General features: G+C 38.0%; 1 protein-coding gene across 1 annotated transcript in view; it reads left to right on the top strand.

The window, feature by feature from the left end:
* The first annotated feature begins 2269 nt into the window (after positions 1 to 2269).
* MEGF10 (multiple EGF like domains 10) overlaps positions 2270 to 25545 on the top strand; it is a 165693-nt gene continuing 142417 nt past the window's right edge. Inside the window, exon 1 of the mRNA XM_069088175.1 lies at positions 2270 to 3007. The gene's annotated coding sequence lies outside the window, so the exon portion shown is untranslated. The remainder of the gene's footprint in view (positions 3008 to 25545) is intronic.

The raw sequence follows: 25545 nt of genomic DNA on the forward strand, positions 1-25545 counted from the left end.
CACACACACAAAGTTTATCTGATTTCTGTTTTGCTGTTATTTGGATAGGGCACTAGGTGGTACAATGGATAGAGCACTGGCCCTGAAATCAGGAAGACCTGGGTTCGAATCCAGCCTTACACACTTACTAGCTGAGTGACCCCGGGCAAGTCACTGAGCCCTGTTTGCCTCAGTTCCTCATCTGTAAAATGAACTGGAGAAGAAAATGGCAAACCATGTCAGTATCTTTGCCAAGAAAACCCCAAATGGAGTCACAAAGAGTTGGATATACCTGAAAGGACTCAACAACAACAAAAACATCAATAGATCACCTAATTCTTAATAAAATATTTATTTATTAATAGCTGGAAAAATTATCTATGCAGAAATGCTTCTGGTCCCTAGGGTATATTCCACATAAGAGTATATTGATTCACATGGCATTGGGATATCCCTTAGGTGTCTGATGGGCACCAACTCCTCATAAAATACTGTTTTAGGTGATCAGGAAGTGGTATCAGCAGCTCAAGCCTTATCCTCTAAAACAGTCAAAACTTCAGGACAGCTTCTCTGACTTGAGTAATTAGCTCAGCCACTTAGCTGAGACTTTAATAGATAGTGTGCCTATCATATTTGCTACTGGAATGACTAGAAATTATTGTATAAGAGGTATACCTCATAACCACCATGCTAAAAAACTTACTTTTTCTTGTGTATTCTCTAGTTTGAGCAAATTAGCCTACCTATGTTGTTGTATTTATGTGATTTTCCCATTTCATTCTTACATTTTCAGATAAATATTTTGTTCTATTTTCTTGTTTATCCACTCTAATCTGTAGTTTTTTTTTTATTCCATCATTCCTTCAAGGTCTTATATTTCCTATTTTTTATTTTTGTTGTGGATATTGATATAAAGAGGGACTAAGTGATTCATTCTGGCAAGATCCTTAGTGATAATATCACTTCTCTCCCACTTAGTTAAAATATAAGCATTTTAAGAGGAATAATAAAGTTTGGTGAATGAAGGTCATAACCTCTTACCACTCAGTAGATAAATTAGGATTGCTTTGGCTGTGGCCCCCTAATAATCAGTCATGAAAAGCCTTTCTACACTTCAGGTGGTCTTTGGGAGAAGATGCTGCAGTCTAAGATTTGAGCCAGTCTTTCCATATAGGAGCTAGGCAACTCAAAAGTGGGGGTTGTGGTAAAGAGGACAGGAGGGGAAGATCCAAACTCAAATCCTCCTTTTCCTCATCCTTCTTTTCCCCACTTTATAGGTCCAAGGTCTGGCTCCTCAAAGTGCTTGGCAGTTTGACTCAGAACCCCAGAGATGTGCCTAATTCTTTCAATCAACTCGAAAAAATTTCTTGTGTGTCTTCTGATCGATTCAACCATGCCATGAAACAGCACTTCACTCTTTCCATATTAATTAGACATGTTCCAACCCAGTTTACAATTTTGGTTGATTCACTACCTTAAAGAATCATTCTCACTTGATAAAGGTGTCAGGGCATCTTGTAATTCACATTAACTGCAGTTTAGGGGTGTGGGGCACCCCTTTTCCGCTGCTGTTAACTGAGGTTCTGCAGCGGCTGAAAGGCAAATTAGTCTCCACTCGCCGATTTTGGCTATTTTGTTTTACTTATTGTATCCTACTCTCCTGTGTGAGCTGTATCTCAACTCTAGGCAAAACGGGGCCAGCAGAGGACGCCATTAACCTGGAAATCTTTTCTCCCCTTTTTTTGTTGTTGAGTCGTTTCAGTCGTGTCTGGGTCTTCGTGACCCCATTTGGAGTTTAATTGGGAAAGTTACTGGAATGGTTTGCCATTTCCTTTTCCAGCTCATTTTTACAAATAGGGAAACTGAAGCAAACAGGGTTAAGTGATTTGCCCAGGGTCACACAGCCAGCGCCTCAAGGCTGCTTTGAGCTCACCTAGAGCACTCCATCCACCGCGCCACCTAGCTGCCCCGCCTTTCCCATGAGCTCGGCTTTTTTCCCCTTTCCCTTTCTAGGAGTTTATTTATGACACCAGGTTTGCTCGCTTCCACTATATCTTTCAAACTCCAATTCTTGCTCAGGGGTTAAATCCTCTCTTCCTTCCTTTCCCCTCAGCTGTGCCTCTGCCTTTGCAGGAGCCCAAGCAGCTGGCAGCTGGCGTGGCTGTGCGGCTGTTTCGGCGGATACAGCCAGAGTTGGTTGGCGTCCAGTGTCCCAAGCCCGAGCTGGTTGATGTAGCGTGAAGTCCGAGTCTTAAACTCTCTTACCCTCCCCGTCGTCCTGTCTAGCACCTGTGCGGACCAGTCAGACCAAGGGCACTTGTTTCTGCTACTTTGTTCCCAAACACATACTGTGCCCTCCCCTCTCCCATTGCCAATCTTATTGTTCACAAATCTTGCCACCCCACCACGCTGGACCACTCGATTCGTCTATTCACTGTTTCCAGTGGTGGTATTAAGTGGGAGTTCGGAAGGCCAGAGGCTCATAGTTTGTGCCCGGGGCCAGAGAGAGAAGGGGATTCACGATTGTTATTTGTAGGAATCCCGAGGAGGGGGGTGGGCGAGCTGGAGGAGCTGTGGTTGTTTAGCAACAGCCTCAGGGACTGTCCCAAGTGCAGGAGCAGCTGCAGACAAAACTGCTACATACCAAGCAAAGTATCCCTGCCTCCCTTCCTCTTCTCAGCATCTCTGACGATACAAAGGAAGATGTGAAATTGTTGCAGAAAAGAAAAGGGGAAGAAAGAAACCACTTGAATTTTGTATACTTCGCCCCTTCTCCTCTCCCGAACCGCAGGCGCCTCCTCACTTCCCTTTGATTTAAATGGAGCATTCCCCAAATGTTTTTTGGGCAACAAAGATCCTGGTTATAGAATAAGTCTACTTTTTCGATCAGAATTTGCTTTGGAGGGCAGGAGTGAAGACACGCAATTAGGAGTTAGTGGCGTGAAGTTTACGGAGTTGGGAAAACTCATCCTGGTTTGATCTAGCATTCTTTGCCCCTGGATCTTCGCCAAAGTGGATGAAGTTGGAGGTATGTCCGGAAAGAAAAACATGGTGTCATTAGTAAACTGCCCCCATGTTGTGTGGGAAACAAGGGTGGGGGAGGGGATGGTGGTGCTGAGTTTTGTTTAAATTGTTTCTTGGAAAATTTTTGGTATTATTTGGGACAGCAAAAATTTTCAAAAGTGTTTCTTTCGGAAATGCAGAACCATATTGCACTTCCTTAATAGTGTGCTTATGTTTATCGCGGTTAATATATCAATACTTGGAAAGGGGTAAGAAGAAAAAAGTGCTGATTGACTCTACTACCAATCTGTTTTCCTTACTTAACATCTTTTTAGATCACTTTCCTTTTCTTCTTGAAAATTTAGCATATTCCCTAATCCTTTCTTCCTTTAACAATTCAATATATTAAGGATGTGCTGGTAATGAGCCACAATAACACATTTTTAGCAATAGGTAGAAAGGCTAGCAAGAATAGCCTTAAAATGTAAATACAGCTGTCTTATATGTCTTCAGCTGTCTTGAGATGCTTGTTCCTGTTGGTCTCCATTCCTTCTCCTTGCAATTTACTTGATTCTTTGTGAGTCTTGCCATAGTTGTTTTTTGAATCTTTCCTAAATTGGCCTAATATTTTCGATAATTTCTTATTGATGACTTTTGAATAGAACCCTTGTGTCCACTTGCTAGCTACTAGCTCGCTGTTTTTGCCCATGTCTGTCGGTCTATATGTTAGTCTGTCTTTCTCTTTCTCAACATTTGGGAGATTCAAGTGGCACTTCCGGCGTAACAAATTAAATCCTCATATCAACACTTTAAAAATCCATGATTTCCTCTCTGGCCCATACTGATGTGGAACACAACCCTTCCAAATCTTAGTCATTAAGAATTCCTTTGAACAAAGCCTTGTAACCAAATATACCATCCTGTGGCCAAATGTAAGTGTTTTATTTGTTTTATTTTCTGGGGGAAAATAAGTGTACCTTTTAACTTGTAAAATACATATAAAATGACTTCAAACAAGTCATTTAATCTCATCTGTAAAGTGAGTTTAGAATCTGAGTGATAGGAAGGATGATAATACTCTCAGTGTCCTTTGTATTTAATCTGAGTTTTATTGCTTTTTAGTGTTGTCTTTTTTTATTTTGCCTTCTATACTTTGTGTCTATTCACACAGGTCTAATGCATTTCTCTGAATTCTTTATATTTGAATATCCTTACAGGGTTGTAATATTACATTAAATTCATGTGTTGCACATCCTTTGATCTATTCCCAGCTTCTGGGGTACCCTTTAGGTCTGCCTTCCAAAATTGTAGTCCATGAGCCCAGACTCTAGAGTTTTCCTTTAATGGTTTAATTGTATGCAGGCACAATTTGTTCAAAGCAAGGGTGATTATTAAGGTAACATGGTACAATAACTAAGCATAGAACAATAACTAAAAAACTTTTCCCTCCATAAGCCTGTGTTGTACACTCCCACAGATATGCACAGCATCTTTGTAAAGAGTGAGCACAAATTTAGAATACAGTGATAGTAAAGCACACATTCAGTCAACACATGAAGCCAGATTATCTCATGTCACCAATATTCTAGGGCTTTAGTATCTTTTCCTTTTGTAGTCTTCTCAATTCTCTTCACTTTATTCCTCCTGGACACAACATATTTATTGCATGGGTTACTCAAGTGGGTGCCCAGGGTTCAGTCCTTTCCACAGTTTGACTCTCAATTGCAAGGACTAGTTCTCTCTTGAGTCAAAAGTCAACTCTTCCCCCCACTTTTTTTTTCTTTTGACAAAGTAACCCATTGGAAAATGCCTTTTAATTTTACACTTTCTGTTGAGCCATTATTTTTTTTTCGAGAGTTCTTTTGGGATGTCATGTCATGGGTTTTGGAGATTTGTAATCATAACAATGTTGAACATTGTTGGATGAATTGATTTTAAATTTATTTTTTATTTGGTTAATTAAATTCCTAATGCCAATGTCAAGTATTCAAACAACTGTCAATTATACAGATTTTTATAACTTTACTTCCTTTATTATCTTTTCTGCTGCTGACATTTTGATGATTTAACTATGCACTAAAAGAATGACAATTGGAGCAGAAAGAAAAAAAAATAAATCGCATTATATACAACTTGGTAGTAGCTTGGGCTAAATGCCTAGATTCTGGATAAGACCTTAGAGATCATCTGGCATAACCCTTTCATTTTATGAGGAAACTGGAGGCCTAAAGCTCTAATCGCCCAAAGCTGGAACTAGAATTTGGGTGTGCTGATTGATTCAGTATTCTCTGCACATTGTTTTGATGTAGTAGTTTATGTATAACATTTGAATGGAGAAAACTTGTGAAAGGTAGTTATATAGGTTATCTGTGAATTTTGCTTTTATTTTTAAATTCTCTGTTATCTCTTATAATCCAGAACTGTTTTTGTTGATGGTAATTGTCTTTAACACGTTAATTAGCTCTTAAAACTTCTTTGAAGTGGGTCAGTGAGATTGAAAAATATAGAACATTTACTTTCATCTTCCCTTCTGCCCTTTCTTTTTTCTTTTCCCTCCTCTGGTACAAGTGGACAAGTGGAGGCAAATGTTTGCATTCAAGTGCTCTGCTTAAATGACTTGAAAGGAGAGAATGGTTTTGAAAATTGTTTCAAATGACCTATAGGAAATCATTTTAAATAGCTGGTTTGTGTGAATATATGCTTCTCTGCCTTGGTTTGAAGTGACAATAGTTGAAACACAACACCGCTCATGTGATAGCTGGACAAAAGGCCCATTGTATGGGATTGGCTGACATTCCATTCAACTTCAGCCCGAAGTCCATCTGAGCTTGGAAGTCCTAAGGAAACAGAAGCATTGGTATTAGATACATGTCAAAAAAGAAAGAGAAAATGGGGGAAAAGGAGTTCAATGTCTTTTCTATGTAAACTGCTTATATTATCAATGTATCATAAGTTCATTGAAAAAAAGCGATTCTGTGGAATTATCATTCACCGTTATTACTATGTGGTCAGCTTCTTTAAAGGTAGATTAGTATTTAGGTCACCTAGTTTATCTTCATTGATGGAAGAATTATTCACTGGAATGCCTCAATAGCTTCCTTTCTTATCTTTAAAAATAAAAAATATTTTCTTTATTCATTGCATGCCCATTGAAAACTCTTTTTAAAATTGTAATTTATATTTTTAACTAGCAAAAATCTGCTTTCTCTTTTTCCCACCCTAAACCCCTCCCCCATTAACAACAACATTATAAATATGTATAGTTAAGCAAAACAAATTTCCTCATTGTCCATGTTAAAAAAAATATGTATCATTCTCTATTCTGAATTCTTCACCTCTCTAACCAGGAGATGGGTTTCCTCATTAATCTTCTGACATTGTGACTGGTCATTATACTGATCAGAGTCTCTAATTCTTTCAAAGTTGTTTGTCTTTACCAAATTATCATTATATAAACCATTTTACCAATTCTGTTCACTTCAGTTTGCATCAGTTTATATAAATCTTCCAAGGTTTCTGTGAAACTATCCCCTTCCTCATTTCTTACATTAATATTCTATCACATTTGTATATAGTTTTTATGAGGTGTTCAGAGAAGACTACCACCCCTGGTGTGGGAGCTTGCCAAGCACTTTTCAGGGCTGTTCCTCCACATTTGGTGTCCACCCATCATCCAATTCTCACCTATGCTCCAAGAAGTAGTAGCATATACCATGTCACACCCAAGTAAAATCATTTCGGTAGGAGGGTTAAACTAGTTTGAGGGTAACTGACAGGCTTCAAACCCATTGGTAACTTAGGGAGATATCTACCCCAAGTACGTGAAGACTTCCTCTTGCAGAATGGGTGGATGAGAATAATTTGTTCCAGTGGCCATGAAGGTGGCTTGAAGCAGGTGCTATGGAAGCTTCCAGCTTGGCCAGACATCCAAGACGTAAGGTCAACCATTGTATCTCCACCAGTTGTCTTGACTTTTATTCTGCCACTGGACTTTGATGACTCAGGAAGAGAGAATGAGGCTGAAAACTTTGTGCAACTCTGCCTTACTTAAATCCAATTCATGAACAAGTCAAGACATCACTCATCATCCACTGTTTTGCCCCAATATCATGATGTCATTGGTCTTCTTCAAAAATGAAGGATGAATAACACAATAATATAACTTGTTTAGCTACTTCTGAATTCATGGACATCCCTTCAGATTCAGATTCTTATTTTTTGCCGCCTCAGAAAGAGCTTTAACTATTTTTTGTGCATACTTAGAGTTAGTTCAGTTTTTTCCTATAATTTACTCGTCCTCTTTTTCCCTCCTCCTCCCTTTTTTCTTTCCCTTCTATTTTCTTGTTGAGTGAAAACTGTATTTCTCTACTCATTGGTATGTGTTTTCTTCCCTCCTTTGATTAGTTCAGATGAAAATAATGTTCAAGTGTCACCACCTTCCATCCCTTCCTCCTTGTTTGTATAGATTGTGGACTCTGATTATGTGAGATACTTTTATCTAAACTTCTTTTTTCTTTCCTCCCCTTCCCAGTATATTCATCTTTCCTTCTCTTTTCATTCTTCTCTTAAGATCGTCAAGACATAACAGAACCACTCCCAGGCCTTATCTAATTAGACTCCTTCTGGGACCATTTATGATGATAGGGTTCAGAGGAGACAAATGTATTATATCTCCCTATGTTAGAATGTAAATGGTTTATCCTTGTTTACTTTTTAAAACAATTATATATTAATCCCTTAATCCCTGTGTTTGAACTTCAAAGTTCCTACTCAGTTTTTCTCTTTTCATCAGGAATGCTTGGAAGCACTCTATTACATTAGAAATCCATTTTTCCCCTGTAGGATCATACTCAGTTTTGCTGGATAAGTTATTGTTGGTTTTTGTTATTGTATATATCCTTTGCCTTCTGTAAAATCGTATTCCAACCTCTCTGTTCCTGTATAGTGCTGCCTGCTAAATCATGTGTGAGCCTGACTGTGGATCCTTATGTGTGGGATACTGGAGACCCTAACCCAAATTGACTACTCGGAGACCTCTTAAAGTGAAGGTAGAAAGATTTATTAGAATCTCGTGAGAAGTGGGCGGTCCAGTCTTGGGACAGCACCGAGAGAGAGGAGGCCGCCTTACATAAGCTAAAGCTGGGTTAAATAAGCAAGGGTTATGAATATTAACATAATTATTACTAATGAAGCTCTAATCTTGTTACATAATACATTAGGTCCTTTATGGCAGTGTATTACAACCTCAGAATACTGGACCCCTCCTTTCAGTCTACCCTTGATACATTCTTATCTGGACTTGAGGGTCCCAAGGCTACTGTCTGTCCCTTGATTGGTCAAATCCACCTGCTGCTGCCAGCTCCTTCCATTCTTCATTATTTTTAGTATTACCTATGAGTTTTTGTCTGGGAACCAGGGACTGAGCTTCTTTTCCAAGGTTACCGCCTGTTTTCCCTTATCAGTAGTCTTGTTCAGCAATTCTTGCAGTTCTATAGAAATTTAACTCTTTCATGGTAAACTGGGTGAGAAGGACTGACTAGAATAGAATACAGAAAGATTTCTAAAGTTTCAAAGTCACATAATTTCTAATAAAAAAAAAAATGAAAACTTAGGCCTAAGACCTAAGGACTTACTTACTTTAGCAGACAGTCTCAGAGAAACCACACTTTTACCTTTCCCATACACTTAGTACTTGAAATCTTTCTCTGTTTGTGGTATTTGCTCTTGACCTAGAAGTTCTGGATTTGGACTCCTGGAAGTAAAAAAATTTAGTTCTTGAGAGTTTTCATTTGGGGATTTCTTTTATGAAGTAACTGGTGAATTCTTTTTATTTCCACTTTGTCCTCTAGTTCTTGGAGATCTAAGCAGTTTTCTTTTAATAATTCTTGAAATATAATGTCTAGGATAGGCTCTCTCTCTCTCTTTCTATCCCTTACCATGTTTCCCCGGTAATAAGACCTATCCCAAAATAAGCCCTCCCCTTACTGTGTAAGATTCCTCTAAAATAAGCCCTCCCCCGAAAATAAGCCCTATTGAGATTGCTACTGTAGTGAAGGTGATCCCCTGCGCTACACGCTACATTATGGTACCCTCTGTATGCACCCCCCCCATGAAACGCACGCCGCGCTCCGAGCTGCATCCAATCAGAGCTGCAGCAGTGAGCGTGTCATCCTGTTCTTCCCCAGTGATTTGCTTATTGAATAAAGGTACATTTTTTTGTTCACATTTACCTGTTTATTAAAATTGCTGTCAATGTTCATTAAAATAAGCCCTCCCCTGAAAATAAGCCCTCTGGTGAATTTCTGTCCAAAAAAATTAATAAGACAGTGTCTTATTATCGGGGAAACACGGTAGGTAGTGTAATGATCCTTAAATGTTTTTTCTTAACTTTTTTCCAGATCAGTTATTTTTCCTATAAGATACCTTATATTTTCTTCCTTTTTTTAGTCTTTTGATTTTATTTCAATATCTCTTGTCTCATGGAATCACTGGATTCTGTTGGTACATTCTAATTTTCAAAAGGTGTGTTGCTTAAGCAAGATTTTATACTTCTTTTGCCAAACATTAATTCTCTTTCCAATTCTTTCTTCCATAGTACTCATTTCTTTTCTATTTTTTTCCCTCTTTCACTCTCATTGCTGCTATAAAAACAGTTTAACTCTTGGTTGATAGTCAGGAATTCTAGTTTATTTTGTGTCCCCAAGTTATGTTTTACTTGGAGGCTTTGCTTATAGATACTTTGTAGATATCCTCTTTAGGGTTTATGTCTTTAGTGTCCCTTTCTCCTTAATAGAGTTTTGTAGAAGGATTCTTTTCTTTGGTTGCTCATTCTTTCAGCCTACTTCCTGATTTTGGATTTAATGTTAGGACTGAGATCTATGCACTTCTAGAGGGTAGGTCTCGGCTAGTCCTTTGCCGCTTTCTTTGGGTATTGATCCCAGAATCTCAGGATCAACTCAGGAGTGGGACTTGAAAGTTTTCATTGATCCCAGAGGAAAGTCTGATTCTCCTTCCCCTCAAACCCCTTTTTGGGTTCTAATTTTAGCAGTAGTAAACTGCTGTGGGATTTAGCCATTATCAACCAGTTGGTAAGCTATGTTCATTCAAAGTGACAGATCTGTAGGCTCCCCTTTGGGCTTGGATTCCCTTCCTGACTATTCCTCCACAGACTTCAGACTGGGCTAGAAACTGGAATTGAGCTCCTCCTTAGCTCTTGGGCTCAAAGCCACACCACTTCTATTTGCTTTTGAACTTGCCCCTAGGGCCAGCTACCACTCCTTACCTTAAATTAGAATGACACTCTTGGAATAACAAGTCACTTTCCCAGTTTGCCCTGGATCTGTGACCTGGAACTAGGTAGGGGGCAACAAAACTGCCAGATGACACCCATTCCCATCATGGTGCACTGGTATGGATCTAGGACCTTCTATTTCCCTTGTACATAACCTTTCCTGGGTGCTGCAGTGCTTGATGCCTGGGGTTAGGCATTGTCCTGATTCCACAGTTCTCTATGCCTATCTCCCTATGCTGACTTGGGATAGGAAAATGACTCACTGTGACTTTTTCTTGAATTTTTCTATCAGATTCTCCCTGGTTTGGAGGAGGTTTTGGGGGAGAGGGGAAGGGAGAGTTTGCTCTACTACTTCCTACCACTCTACCATATTGGTTCAGCCTCTGATTCATATCATTTCTCCATCAAAGACTTTTACCCAGATTTAAGATCCTTCCAAATGTCCCCATATAAATTATAGGGATATGGATTGGGTCTATGATTTCATAGCTATTGTATAGAGAACTCCTTTCACTAATGCAGCTCAACACCTTCTCTACAACTTGTAGTCTTAGAGAGCTGACTTGGGGGTACACTGGAATGGGATAGGCAATTGCTAATCACAAGTTTAAAGGGTGAGTCTGTAGTCTTAAAATTATAATCCATGGGCCTCCACAAGTACATTTAACTTTAAGCCAACGAGTAGAAATAATTAGCCCAAAACAAAGGCATAGTGGCTAAAAATATTCACCTGGAGTCTACTCTCGCTGAAATAAACACTGCATTCGTGGAAAGAGTGGGCACAGGCTTACAGTATGCTAATATCAAGACACACAAATAAGGAATAAAGTGGTGAGAGCATCTCATGCCATGGAGTCTTCATGCCTCTTTTAAAATCTGTCCTGGGCAGATACTTCAGTTGTACTTCCTAAGTTTGGGGGCAAAAAAACTTTTTTCTCCTTTTAAGGAAAGCTAATTGCTAAGGATTGGGGAAGGAGAAGGAGCCTAAGTCTCTACTTGCTGTCTGTGAGGGGAAAGAAGGATTGATCCTCCCAAAGTGAGCAAAAAAATAAGCTCAAATTTGAGACATTTGAGTTTAAGGTGACATCTGCAGATCTAGGTGAAGATCTAGATTAAGTTGTCAGTTGAAGATATGGGTCTGGATCTCATAAGATCACTTCTTTTCCACCTCTATACCATGCCATTATCCTGACCTCTTCCTCTCATGAACCTTTCAATAGAACCACCTTGGGTTTTGACAGGTGGGCTTTCACCTGTCTTGCCCAGAATAAGGCCTTCATCCAGCTTTTTAACCACCTTCTTTGAAGCTCCCTTTTATATGTTGTGTGCCCCTATTAGAATATCCAATTCCTGAAGGCAGGGATTAACCATCTTGTTTATATTTGTGTTGTTTGCACAGTTCTGGGCACAGAGTAAACACTTAGAGTGCTCTGTCAATCCCTCTCTGTCTGTCTCTGTCTCTCAGTCTCTGTCTCTCTCTACCTCTGTCTCTCAGATATTTTCATCTGAGAGATCATCTGTTTAGAACTGGGGGTTGAAAGCATTACCAAGGAAGTGTTTGAAGACAAATACTTAGGTCATTCAGTAAGTCAATAAGCATTTATTAAACACTTACTATATGCTAGACACCATGCTAAGTAAGAACTGGGCATATAAAGAAAGGCAAAAACAGTACTTGACCTCAAGAGGATTACATTCTTTTTTTTTTTTTAAAGCAATCGGGGTTAAGTAACCTGTTCAAGGTTACACGGCCAGTTATTTGTGGGTGTGTTGCTGAGTATCTGAGCCTGGATTTGATCCAGGTCATCCTGACACTGGAGCCGGTGCCCTTACTCGCTGTGCTACCTGGCCGCCCCAGTAATGAGTTTTCTAATCACAGTGATATCAAACTCAAAAAAATGGCTCCACTAATTCATACATAAGGATCCCTATGGACAGCATATTGACATTTTAAAGTATATTATTTATGCTTTATTGTATTTTTATTTATTCTGTGAAACATTTCCCAGTTACATTTTTTTTTTAAAGCAATCAGGGTTAAGTAACTTGCTCAAGGTTACACGGCCAGTTATTTCTGGGTGTGGTGCTGAGTGTCTGAGCCCGGGATTCGATCTCCAGGTCGTCCCAACACTGGAGCCGGTGCTCTTACTAGCTGAGCCACCTGGCCGCCCCTAAGCAATTGGGATTAAGTAACTTGCTCAAGGTTACAAGGCCAGGTGTTTCTGGGTGGGTGCTAAGTGTCTGAGCCCGGGATTCGATCTCCAGGTCATCCTGACACTGGAGCCGGTGCTCTTACTCGCTGTGCTACCTGGCTGCCCCCCAGTTACATTTTAATCTGGTTTGGACTGCATTTGCAAGTGGTACATGTACCTACAGACCAAGTGTTCAACACCTCTGCTGTATCACTAGAAGTCTTCAAGCAGATGCATCAGGTAGGAGGGGTGGGCCAGAACAGTGGTGTCAAATTCAGATAGAAATGGGGAACACTAAACTTGTACATAAAGATCCCTCCAAGTGGCATGCTGACTTAAAAAACATCTTAACATTGTCTACATTCGACTGTGTTTTAATCTTGTTCCTGGACACTGGGGAGTGTTGTTACACAGACAAGGGACTAGGACCAGTGAATGCTACTTCCTTCACATCCAGAAAATAATATGCCAACAGACTTCCTGATATGATCTGGGATGTAAGTACCCTCGACCCTGATATTCCCATACTTGGTCAGTCAGTCTTTTAAAATCTTCTGGCCTAAAGTTTATTAACATAAGAGCAAAAGCATACAGACTTTTAGTACAGAAAAAGTACAGACTACATAGGTATTAGCCTGTGTTTCATTAATAGATACATTCACAGATTTCTTGGATTAATTAGTCCCAAAATACTGAAACAAGAATTATTTTGCAGAGTTCTCTTCACACTCCTCATATCCCTCTGCCAAATCACTTTTATTCTCTGGACTTATTTTCTCTTTCTTTGAATTGAGGTAAAATTTCCAAATCACTCACCAGCAATTCAGAGACCGTGCTTATGAGTAAGTCTCTTGGAACTCCTTAAAAGAGAAGACAATCTCTGATTTTGTGACCAACAAAAAGGTAAAATGATGCTCTCTGCAATCCTCTTTCACTCTTCACCCATCAAAGGAATTCCTTCTGTATGTGGGATAATTAGTACTAAATCCACATAATAATATAGATCAATCTTAGGGAAGCTAAAAATCTTATGAATTAACACTGGAGAATTATGAATTATGATACTTAACTATACACACTACTCCAAACCTCAGCCACTACTACAGGCACCCATGATATTGTACACAAATTAAGTTGCATGTTTGTGCCAGGGGCCTGTGTCAAGCTTAGGAATCCCTGTAGCTGTAGTGATTCTGTCCTAACACTACTCCCATTGCAGTAGTGGCAGATTCTGACCCTGCCCAGATATTTGAAGGAAAGGAAAAGGGCTGAGGGTAGAGTCAGGTAGGCTGAAAGTGTCCTGGAATGGATAGCTTTTTAGACCTGAAAACTCAGTTGAATATGGGTCCTATACCTAACCTGAAGTTTACTCAGGGCAAGAAACTATTTCATTGCAGTGACGAATATGCTTGTCTCTTCCACCCCAGTAGAAGCAGAAGATGCAGATTCTGACTACCCATAAGAAGGTAAAGTGAACAGAGGAAGGAAAATGGGGATGCACCAAGTTGTTGCACTGGGCCTGAGGGAAAGGGGAATAGAAACCCAGCTGGAACCAGTCTTGTATCCCGGAGTTTACTCAGGTCAGGGACTAAGACCAGTGACCAGACTACTACCTCCAAACAAATAGGCTAAGACCGGGCTCTAGGGACTTAGGGGCCTGTTCCATTCCTGAGGAGGGAGGATCCAGAAATTGCATAATGGAAACTGCAGCTAAAAGGTGGAAAAACCAAAGCTATCAAGAAAGTTTCAGTAATAGCCCAGCCGACAACAGGTAGACCAATAGAATAAAATCCTAAGAACCAAATGAAAAATTATCAGAATTGAAAAGAGAAATCAAAGTTATGATGGTAAACGTTACAATATGAAGAAAAGAGAACAGACGTATGCAAGTATCATATACCCTTGAAAAAAAGTGGTTCTTTGCAGGCAAAGTAGGAGGTATCCAGGGAGTAACTAAATATTAGATTGCTTTTGTAATACAGTTCATTGAGAAGGCCCATTTCTGAAGTGAGTATCTAGGCTATCTGGTAGAAAGAAGCAGGAAATTTATAAAGAACAAGAATGTGGAAAAAAGGAGGAGAAAGCTGGGGAGCAGAGCAGCCGATACGGATGCTCCATTCTCATCGCAAGCTTTCCCTTCGGACTGCCCTAATTTTACTCTTCAAATCTCTTACCATGTGACCTTGACATTCAGCATAGAACCAATGCTTTCCCATGTGTTTGACTATAAAATCTGAAAGCTTAGCTAGCCTCTGAATGCTTCCTGTTTTACCTACAAAAATTCAGTGCTTTGAAGAGCATGATACACATAAAAAAGACATTTCAAAGGTCAAGAAACAAACAGGATGAAAATTAATCTGGAACAAAATTTATAATGCATCAGGTTAAAAAAAAAAGCAGGGGTCGCAATCATGCTATCAGGAATAGCAGAGACTAGACTTGAGATTTAATTGGTATTAGGAATTCCCCAGATAAGGGAATTCCTTTTTTTATCAACACAACTCTGCAATTTATAGTTTATATATATATATATATACATATATATATTTATCTATCTATATATTATTTATATAATTTATAGATTTAATTGGTATTAGGAATTCCCCAGAAAAGGGAATTCCTTTTTTACCAACACAACTCTGCAATTTATAGTTTATTTATATATATATATATATTATTTATATAATTTATAGATTTAATTGGTATTAGGAATTCCCCAGATAAGGGAATTCCTTTTTACCAACACACATCTGCAATTTATAGTTTTATAGTGTTTATAGAGCACTGAGAGGTGATATTACTTAATCAGAATCACACAGCCAGTAGGTTTTTGAGGTAGTATTGGAACCTAGGTTTTTCTATCTGGCTCCCTATCCACTACACCATCCTGCCATGCTGTCATATAAAGGAAAAATAAAAATTCATGATATCAAGAGTCAAAAAAAACAGAAAATCTATATAATGATAACATGGACAGTGAAACTTATCTGTACTAACTGGCATAGCATTTAAATTAAAGAAAATATCTGAATTTATAAAACAAAAGACAGCATAATAATCATAAGAAGCTTTATTGTTCTGCCCTCAAAATTGGGACAAATTTAACAAATAAAAGAATTTAAAACACATTTAAGAAAGCTGAACACAAAGGAAAATATAGAACTAAACAAACCAGTAGAGAATTTAGAACTGAAGGACTTATGGCATCTTCCATATGGGAACATTAAAGAATTCAGATATTTCTCAGCACCAAGTGGTTTTCAAATCCAACCCAGTTCTTAACATTATCTTCCCATAAATTCACTACAAGGCGGCCACACAATGGGCTGGAAACCTTGCTTCCTTTCTACAGATTATTGTAAGGGTACTAGCGAAACATGCTAACTGTCTACTTGTCATCCCTTGGTCTCACTACACTAATAGCCCATCTTTTCTTCCCATCATTCAATTCCTTGATAACAATTTTTATTACTATTCAGAATTTCTCATTGGTTATATGTCATAGCCTATTCACACTTGCTATACACCCTTTTTGTTGCCTTCTATATGATATTTCATTTGTAATTCTTCATAGACTGTTTTATATACCAAGTCTTGCTGCAATGCCAGTAAAATGTTAGCAGTAAAATCTGGGCCTTTGTTTTATGGGAATTTTGTGGTCATTAAAGGGATTTTACAATTCCCTAAAGGCAATCCAGCATATTCTCTTCCTCTTATTTAACTGTGTCTCTAACTAAAACTAGCAGTGTTGTTTTTGTCATCCATAACTCACCGTTTGAATAGTAAGACAAATGTCTGCTGATTAAAGTGCTTTTGGGGCTTGTCTGTTTTCCTTGTTGTAGCGTTTAATTTACATTCATTAAATGTCTGTACAAAATTATTATAATCAATGTCAGTTTTTGTTGTCCGTTTCCAATTTTTCATTTGTAATTGTTTAGTTCAAGATAGAGTTGTTTTAATTACATATTATATTTTTTTCTCATTATGATTCTTTGTTCTTGTTTACTCATTGTGATCTTAACACTGATAAGTTGAGTTGTACAGGGATAATTCAATGACAAGTCTTTTCCTGTTAAAATATAACCTATTTCACTTTTTGCAATGTTGTTTAGTACTGACACATTCAGCATCTACCAATTCTTTTCTTTTTTGAAAAAAAAATTTATTTATTTACTTTTGGTTTATAACATTCAGTTCCACAGTCCCTTGAATTTCCAATTTTCTCCTCCCCTCCATGGTGGCATGCAATCAAATGTAGGATCTATAAATACCTTCACATTAAATATTAGTCAAGTTGTAAAGAAGGATTATAACCAATGGAGTGGACAATGCGAGGGAAGAAACAAAACAAAACAAAAAAGAGGGAGAGCAAGTAGTTTGCTTTAATCTGCATTCAGACTCTGTAGTTCTTTCTCTGGATGTGGATATCCCTTTCCATCATGAGTCTTTTGGAGTTGTCTTATAACCTCGCATTGCTGAGAGGAGCCCAGTCTATCAAAGTTGGTCATCACAGATACAGTGTGTCTGTAATAGTGTACAAAGTTCTCCTGGTTCTGCTCTCCTCACTCAGCATCAACTCTCTAGGTTAGTATGAAGTCCATATGTTCCTCATTTCTTTCTTCTTTTTTTTTTCTTTTTGAAGGGCAATTGAGGTTAAGTGACTTGCCCAAGGCCACATGGCTGGTTTTTGTGTTAAGTGTCTGAGGCTGGATTTGAATTCAGGTACTCCTGACTTCAGGGCCGGTGCTCTATTCACTACACCACCTATCTGCCCCCTGCTTCTCATTTCTTAAAGCCCAATAGTTTCCATTACATTCATATACCACAACTTGTTTAGCCATTCCCCAATTGATGGGCATTCCCCTGATTTCTAATTTTTTTGCCACCACAAAAAGAGCTGCTATAAATATCTTTGTACAAATGGGCCCTTTTCCCACTTCTGTGATCTCTTTGGGATACAGCCCTAGAAGTGGTATTGCTGGGTCAAAAGGTATGCACTTATTTATAGCCCTTTGGGCACAGTTCTAGATTGCTTTCCAGGATGGTTGAATCAGTTCACAACTCCACCAACAATACATTAGTGTTCCAATTTTTCCACATCCTCTCCAGCATTTATTATTTTCCTGTTTTGTCATCTTAACCAATCTGACCAGATGTGGTACCTCAGAGTGTTTTGATTTGCATTTCTCTAATCAGTAGTGATTTAGAGCATTTTTCCATGTACTTATAGATAGCTTTGATTTCTTGCTCTGAAAACTATCTGTTCATATCCTCTGACCATATATCAATTGGGGAATGACTTGTATTCTTATGGATTTGACTCAGTTTTCTTTATATTTTAGAAATGAGGTCTTTATCAGAGATACTGGTTGTAAAAGTTCTTTCCAAATTTTTCACTTCCCTTGTAATCTTGGTTATGTTACCAATTCTTTTCTTGAAAAAAAGTGTTCATAATATAAAGGCACATGGCTGCTGTGGAGTTCATAAATCTTTAGCCTTTCTCATTCCTTTTCCCTAAATAAAGTATTCCCATGTATTTCTTCTCATTCTTACCCTTTCTCCATCTTTTCATTAAAGTCACTGAATATCAAAGTGTATGTTGATTTAGTTTGAAGCATCTTGTCAATTTCTTTATGTAATTTATCTATCTCTTCATCTTTAGCAACCAGTAGTGATACAGAAAACTAATCATTTTCATACTGACCTTTTTACAAACATTAAACAACAGTACTTCAATATTCAATGACCAAACACCTAATGAAATGATGTTTTATGTTGCCTTTGGGTAAATAATAAAACCCACTGTGCTTCACTAAGAAGTATCTCTGAACCATCCTTTCATTTAACTGCAACTTCCTTCTGGTTTCATTTAAAACTAGTGCACCAACAATGGCTGCCACTTAGCCCAGAAGGGCTGGGGTATTCACCTCTGTCTCTCAAGTAAGGGACACTTCATACCCCTACTCCAGACTGGAGGGTGGACTGGGGTAGGGTCATAGTGGGAAAGAAATCACTTAAAACTTAGTCTGCTTAGTGACTTTATTAAAAGAGATGAATAGGGAGGTACTCAGTATATTATGTAAATGACCTTCTTATTTTCTTTACACAAAAGAAATGCTAAACAAAAAAGACTCATAAGTGAGCATTAACAAGATATATGTGCTTGAGCAACTATTAGACCCTCCTGGAAATTTAAGATTAAAATATCAAATATGATGTAGTTTGAATGATTATATAATTGGCATTTCATTTCTGGCTCAGCTTTGTACTATTTCCAACATGGTTTACATTTTCTGGCAATCTGGACCAGGGAATTGGGTTCATTCTCCTATTAGTGGTCATCTTCTCTGATGCAGAAACTTCCTGATGCCAATCAGCTCTAACTAAGGGATTTTAGTTAGATCTCAGTCTAACTAAGGTGCTCTCAGTGTCTCCAATTCATGAGCATACATACATACATCTTGAGATCGCTGCTTGGGTCCCTGTATTCAGGGAAGGAGACGTAAAGCTAAAAAAGCAGATAGGGACCAAAGCCAAGACTCATCTCATCTAGTTAGGTCTCTGCACTAGCTCCTCTAGTGAGAGACTGCAAGGGTTCTGCCATGCTCAGCAAGGTTCAGTTACTTCCTTTAAAGTAAATGGAATAGGCTACGTCTGCTGGCTTAGTGGCCAATCCTTTCTGATACAGCTTTGACACAGTCTCCCCACAAACTCATCCCCTTCAGCCATTACAGGATGGGTTACCAAGTCACTACCACCTAGTGTTTCCTATGTTACTCCAAAGAGATAAGTTCTTTGGTTTTTAGCTACATATTTCTGTGGAAGTATCTCGGTACTTCATGGAGTAAGTTCTTACCAACGTGGACAAGGTGTCTGGTTTTTACACAAGAATTGCAAGATTTATGTTGAATGTAGATCTCACATTTAAAGTACTAATAATCAAACTGAAATTTATAGCTAGTCTAAAAATTGTGATGTTATCATCCTCTTCCTTCTTTCTCTCTACTGTGCCACTGTCACTGAAGAAGAAATATAAGGCTTTGTATGACTGAGGGCCATTTTGTGTTTTTATTTGATTCATGTGATGCCTTTGCCAGAAATTTTTTCTCCAAGTGGTCAACCTATTGGCAATGTGCCTCATGAAAACTGACCCAGTCCATTGATGGGTCCATGTTTAAATTCTCTCCAGTAAGGTAGAGACTGCTAGAGAGTATGCTCTGCTTACATAATCTTTGAGAATCCAAGGAAGTCGCTATACCATGGTGGAGCCACAGAGCAGAACTTCGTACTGAAAAAAGAGAAAGAGATCATGTGAGAAGGTGTTGTTTAGTCATTTTTCAGTCATGTCTAACTCCTTGTAAACACATTTGTGGTTTTCTTGGCAAAGATACTGGAGTGGTTTGCCATTTCCTTCTCTACCTCATTTTACAGATGAGGAAATGAATGCAAACAGGGTTAAATGACTTGCCCAGGGTCACACATAGTAAGTAGCTGAAGTCAGACTTGAACTCAGTAAGATGAATCTTTCTTGATTCCTAGCCAGGAACTCTATCCACAGCACCACCTAGCTGTTCTGTGAGAGGATACAGAGAAATTATAAATTAAAAGGCATAAATAACCATATATATATATTTTTTTTTTTTTTAAAAAGCAATTGGGGTTAAGTAACTTGCTCAAGGTTACAGGGCCAGTTTTTTTGTGTGGGTGTTAAGTATCTGAGGCCGGAACCGATCCCAGGTCCTCCCAACTCTGAGCCAGCACACTCTTGCTCACTGAGCCACCTAACCGCCCCCAGATATATTCTTTATAGACCATAATGTAATAAAAATAGCAATCATTTAATGGAATGTAAACAAAAGATTGAGAATAATAATAAATAAATGGAGAATTTAGTAACAAAATACAGCTTAATGATAGGGTCAAAGAAGGAATCATAGAAACAATTAGTAATGTTGTGAAAGAGAATAGTAATGATAAGGTTGAATTTCTCATATGTAGCTTAAAGCAATCCTCAAATAAAAAAAGCATATCTCTGGAACTTTAATAAACAAAATAGAATAAGAGAGGGATAATTAACTGACTATGCAATTCGAAAATTAGAAATCAATTAAATAAGCACAAAAAGATTTGTTTTTAGATTTAAATCTCCTCTGATTAGAGGAGAAATTGCTAAATTAGAAACCAAAGTGACTAAAATTACTTTAAAAAATGTTGAAAGCTCATTCATTAAAAAGACTTTTAAAAAATTCCCCTGATATATCTTGATTTGCTCGTGAATTCTAGTAAACTTTTAAAGAGCAATTAATATCTACACTATACAACTTATTCTCAAAAACTGAGAAAGAAAACATTCTACCAAATACTTTTTATGAGACAAATATAGTACTGATACCCAAGCCCAAGAATGATTTGTCAAGATCTGAAATAAATCAAAGTCACGAGTTGAATAAAAAAGTATCTTTAATTGAAATAACAGGGTAGCAAATCTGCCACCCTGGGGGATGTCCCCCCAACAGACCCAGAGTAAAAGGTTCTTAAACTTTTATGAGAAAAGGGAAAGAAGCAGTTATGAGGTAGCAAGGCTTGGTCATGATACCCATTTACCCTTGGCAACACAGCAAGGAAAACCACTTCATTCTGACTGTTTTGTCCTTCATGCCATGAATCCCAATGGAAGGGGACAAGGACATTGGGAATTGAGATCTAGCTTAAGCTGGGTTCCTTTACATACTAATATCCCAGAGTGGGGGGAACTTAGGGTATGGTTCTGTTCATGTAATCAGAGAGTAAATATCTTAAGAGTAGGAATGTAAGGACATTACTGAAATTCTGACATTACTGGGATCATTAAGGTGATGGCAAGTAACATTACATTTGGTATTAACAGTTTTCTATCCTTATAGTAACAGTTTTCTGTCAGATTAAAAAAAGAAAGAAATATAGACTAATAAAAATAATAAATATTAATTCAGTTGTTTAAAATAAAATTTCAAAAAATAATTACAGCAGTATGTTTTTTTAAATTTACTATAATTAAGTTGGATTTATACCAGGGATACATTAGGAACACAATTTCCATAATAATTCATATTAGAAACAAACATCTTCAAAGCCATATGATCACATAAAATGATGAAGAAAAAGTTTTTGACAAAATATAACATCCATTTCTGCTAAGAATCCTATAAAGTATATACACAGAAGAGCCATTTTCCAACTTGATTAGCCATAGATATCTAAAACTAAAAGCTTGTATTATTTGAAATGGGAAGCATTAGAAGCTTTTCCAGGCAATATCAGATAATGCTAGGGTACCTTCTTTCCCCACTGTCATTGACATAGTTCAAGAAATGCTGAAGTTGTAAACATAGGCAAAAAGGAGACAAAATTATCTTTATTTTCTAATAACATAGTGGTTTATGTATCAATAGATATGTAATCAACAACAAGATAATTAAGAAAGAAATATAAGTAATAATTTCAGCAAAATAAATCCACAAAATAATCATTTTTATGTTGCAATAAAAAAAACCAGGAGGACATACAAGAAATTCAAAATAACTACAAAATGAATAAAATTCTAGGAGTTAGTCAACCTACCAAGTGGCACTGAAGACATATAGATAGAGTTACAAAATATTTCTCAAAGAAATAAAGAATGACGAGTATTTGGAGGGATATTCAGTGCTTATTGTTGGCATGAGTTTAAGACAAAAGTGACAATATTTTTCAACTTAATTTACAGATTTAGTATCATGCCAATGAAACCATCAAGGAGATCATTGATAGATCCAGAGAAAATAATTCATTTGGAGGAACCAAAGGTCCAAATTCTCAGCCTGTCAACAAGCATTTATTAAAACTTTATTCTATTCCAAGCACTGGAGATAAAAAGAAAGGAAAAGTCACAGTATCAGCCCTTAAGGAGTTCACATTTTAATGACAGATATTGGAGAAAAAATGGTAAGAATGACGAGCAGTTAACATATTCAGTGTTTGATAATGAGAGAAATTCTTTCTTCTATTTAATAATTAATTGTTGAATTAGGACCAAGGTTTTTCCCCTTTTCTGCTTCTTCATTTAGAAATCAGCCCTTGTTGATTCTTCAGGCAGACTTTTGAAGTGCCTGGCTGATACTAAGAGGGAGAACGGAGATCTGTTCAAAAGATAAAGTTAGGTGAATTGATGCATTAAGGCCCATCTTGTTTTACTCAGGTTTGGGAAAATGTGGATTCTCCCTTTTGTCAGATGGGTGATATCTGGATATAAATAATTCTCTTTGACCAAAACTGAGTGATCAAAGTCATGTACCCCAGACCCTATTAGAATAAATCCACCTCTCATCATAATATTGTGACGCCAAGCATAAACAACTTCCAGGTTTGGATTATGAACATAGAAAACTCCATTTATTCAGTGACAGATTAAGGCAAAACATTCACAGAAAATCAAAATCAAAATACAGGGCAACTCAGTCATTTAGTAAGTCCTCAATTCAATCACAAAGTACCAAGGTCCAAGTACTCCACCCCTGGAAAGTACATGCTTTTAGTCAATCACAAAGTCTTCTCTCTGTTCAACTGGAGATTAGTTTCCAATAATAAACAAAGTACATTCTTTTGGTCAGTCATAAAGCACAAAAATCAAAGTACTCCACCCCTGGATCACAACTGAATTACAATTACCATCAGTTACCACCAAGCACCTTCTCAAAGGGGTAGTGTAGGGCACAAAGGCCATCTACCCCCAAGCCACAACAAGATTACAGATATCATCACAGCATTCAGTACCCAAGGAGAGGTCTTTTCTTCATTTTGACCCAAGGCAAGTTCTCAGCAATCCCTGTTCCTGAGAAGACAAAGCTTAACAAAGCCAAAATATACATTGCCAGTGTCCTCATCAATTCACTCTCTGCCAGCCAAACAGTCTCAGGACCCCTGAAAACATCAATAAGACTCTCCTCCAGGATTTCTATAAACATACACCAAGGAAATCCTCCTTCAGGGCTTCTGAACCAACAGCAAGGTTCCTGAACCTCTGCAGCAACAGCACTGTCCTTTATCAGCAGAAGAATCTGGCAAAGTGACATCAAAACTGACAGAAAAAATACCCGCACCACAGTCATGCATCTTCAGTTCTTGGCAGCTCTGGGTGGCAGTTCTCAAAAGTCCTGGGCAGCCCCTGCTGGCCCGGAGCAATCTGGGTGGCTTCAGCTGGCAGTTCTCTCTCTCAGCAACTCTGGCCCCTGTCAATTCTCTCTCTCTCTCTCTGTGCCTCCTCAATGCTGCTCCCAAAAGTTCTTCTGGCCTCTCTCTCCTTGGGCCTCTCTATCCACAGCACCAGCTCCTCTCACTTGCCCCCTCTCTTCATGTTAACAAGTCCATCCCACAAAGTGGGAATCACAAGCTCTGGGTTTTAACACAACCCAAAACCAAGCCAATCCAAGTGGATTTTTAAATTCCATTACCGTTACAAATATTCATTATCTCATTAATTGTTAACCAATCAGAGTTTATTTCTATCCTCAGGAACACCCACTCTTCCAAGGACATTTAAGCATTGAGTGGGTTCCATGAGAGGTCTTTGGTCTAAGAGAGATGGTCATATGACAATCCATTTCTTAATAATATGATAGCATTATCAATAAAATGATTAATTACTCAGTAACTATGCCTCTTGAACTTTTTATATGTCACAGTAAACTCAAGAATATAAGTTACTTGGGGAAGAATTCCCTAATTTGACAAGAATTAGAAAGCAACATGGCTTAGATTTAAACCATCATCATATGACAAATGGAAACACTGTTGGTGGGATTGTTAATTGTTCCAATCATTTTGGAGAGCAATTTGGAATTATATTAAGAAGAGGGACTATCATGCCATTGATCCATAGATCTCCCTTACTAAGAATATCAAAGTCAGGGATAGAAAGACAGGTCCCAAATACCCCAAAAATATCATATAGCAGCACTATTTGTGTTAGCAAACAAAACTGAAAACAAAGCAGATATCCATTGGGGACGTGAAGAATGGTTAAAAATATTGCATTAAATGAATGTAATGGAATATTACTGCAACTTAGTTGATATTTTGATTAATTTTGCTCAACTGCTTTTTCCTTATCATTTGCAGTGAGAGATGTCTGTGTGAGTAGGCAGTGGGTATTTATTTATGAAAATAAAGGTAATGTAAAAATCAAAATCAAAACCTTTTTTTTTTTTTAAAGGTGAAAAGGCAACCAGCTGACAATTAGTCTGCTCTAAGTGTTTTAGGAATATGCTTGATAACTTTCTGCCACTGAGACTAACCAGCCCCTTTTTTTAATTTAAAGTTTCAGTCTTCTCACTCTGTCAGAGCTACATCTATTGTTGCATGACTGACTGATGTAAATTTCTCTCTCTCTCTGCTACCCCAAATTTGCTCTCTGGGGGAGGTGCAAGGACTAAAAAATGGAAATAACCTAAGACAGAAAGGAGGACATTTAGGGCTGAAAAGGGCTGGGTAATTTACTTAATAGACCATCAGCCTCGGAACAGTCATTAAACTCTTCACTGCAAGATATAGCCAGAGGTTGGAGGTGTCTTTCTGAGGAAGAAAATATAGAATAGCTAACCCAAGACCACAAAAGTTCAAAATATCAGGCCTAGTGATTGCTTCTGAGTAGAAGAAACCCTCCTTTTAGAAGGGGTATCTTTGTGACAGAGCCCAGCTGAAAGATTTAGGTAAACAAAAGCTTCCCAAGTGTGCAGCTGAAGCAGATAGTCTGTGGGATACAGGCTGGGGCAAAGACTTTTTCCTTTTCCATTTATCAAAAACAGCTTTTGATGTGGAGCCCTACCAGAATGTGGAAGGAAAAAAAAGGCTTTGACCTTCTTTTGCAAGTAATATGTAAATGATGCCCTAGGGCTTTTTATATGCTACTATGGAGGAATGCTCAGTGGGGCTGAGAGCTCAATTATCACTGCAGGAGATTTTAATTAACCATCACCATTTTATGGGTTTAAACTTCAGAGTTTCACTGTGTATGTTTCCGAAAAGCCATCACCTCAGATCAAAGATACCACATTTAATTTATTG

The sequence above is a fragment of the Petaurus breviceps genome, unplaced genomic scaffold (assembly GCF_028583685.1).
Source record: "Petaurus breviceps papuanus isolate PSGF00001 unplaced genomic scaffold, PetGlider_PUasm1.0 184, whole genome shotgun sequence".
Lineage (NCBI taxonomy): Eukaryota > Metazoa > Chordata > Mammalia > Diprotodontia > Petauridae > Petaurus > Petaurus breviceps.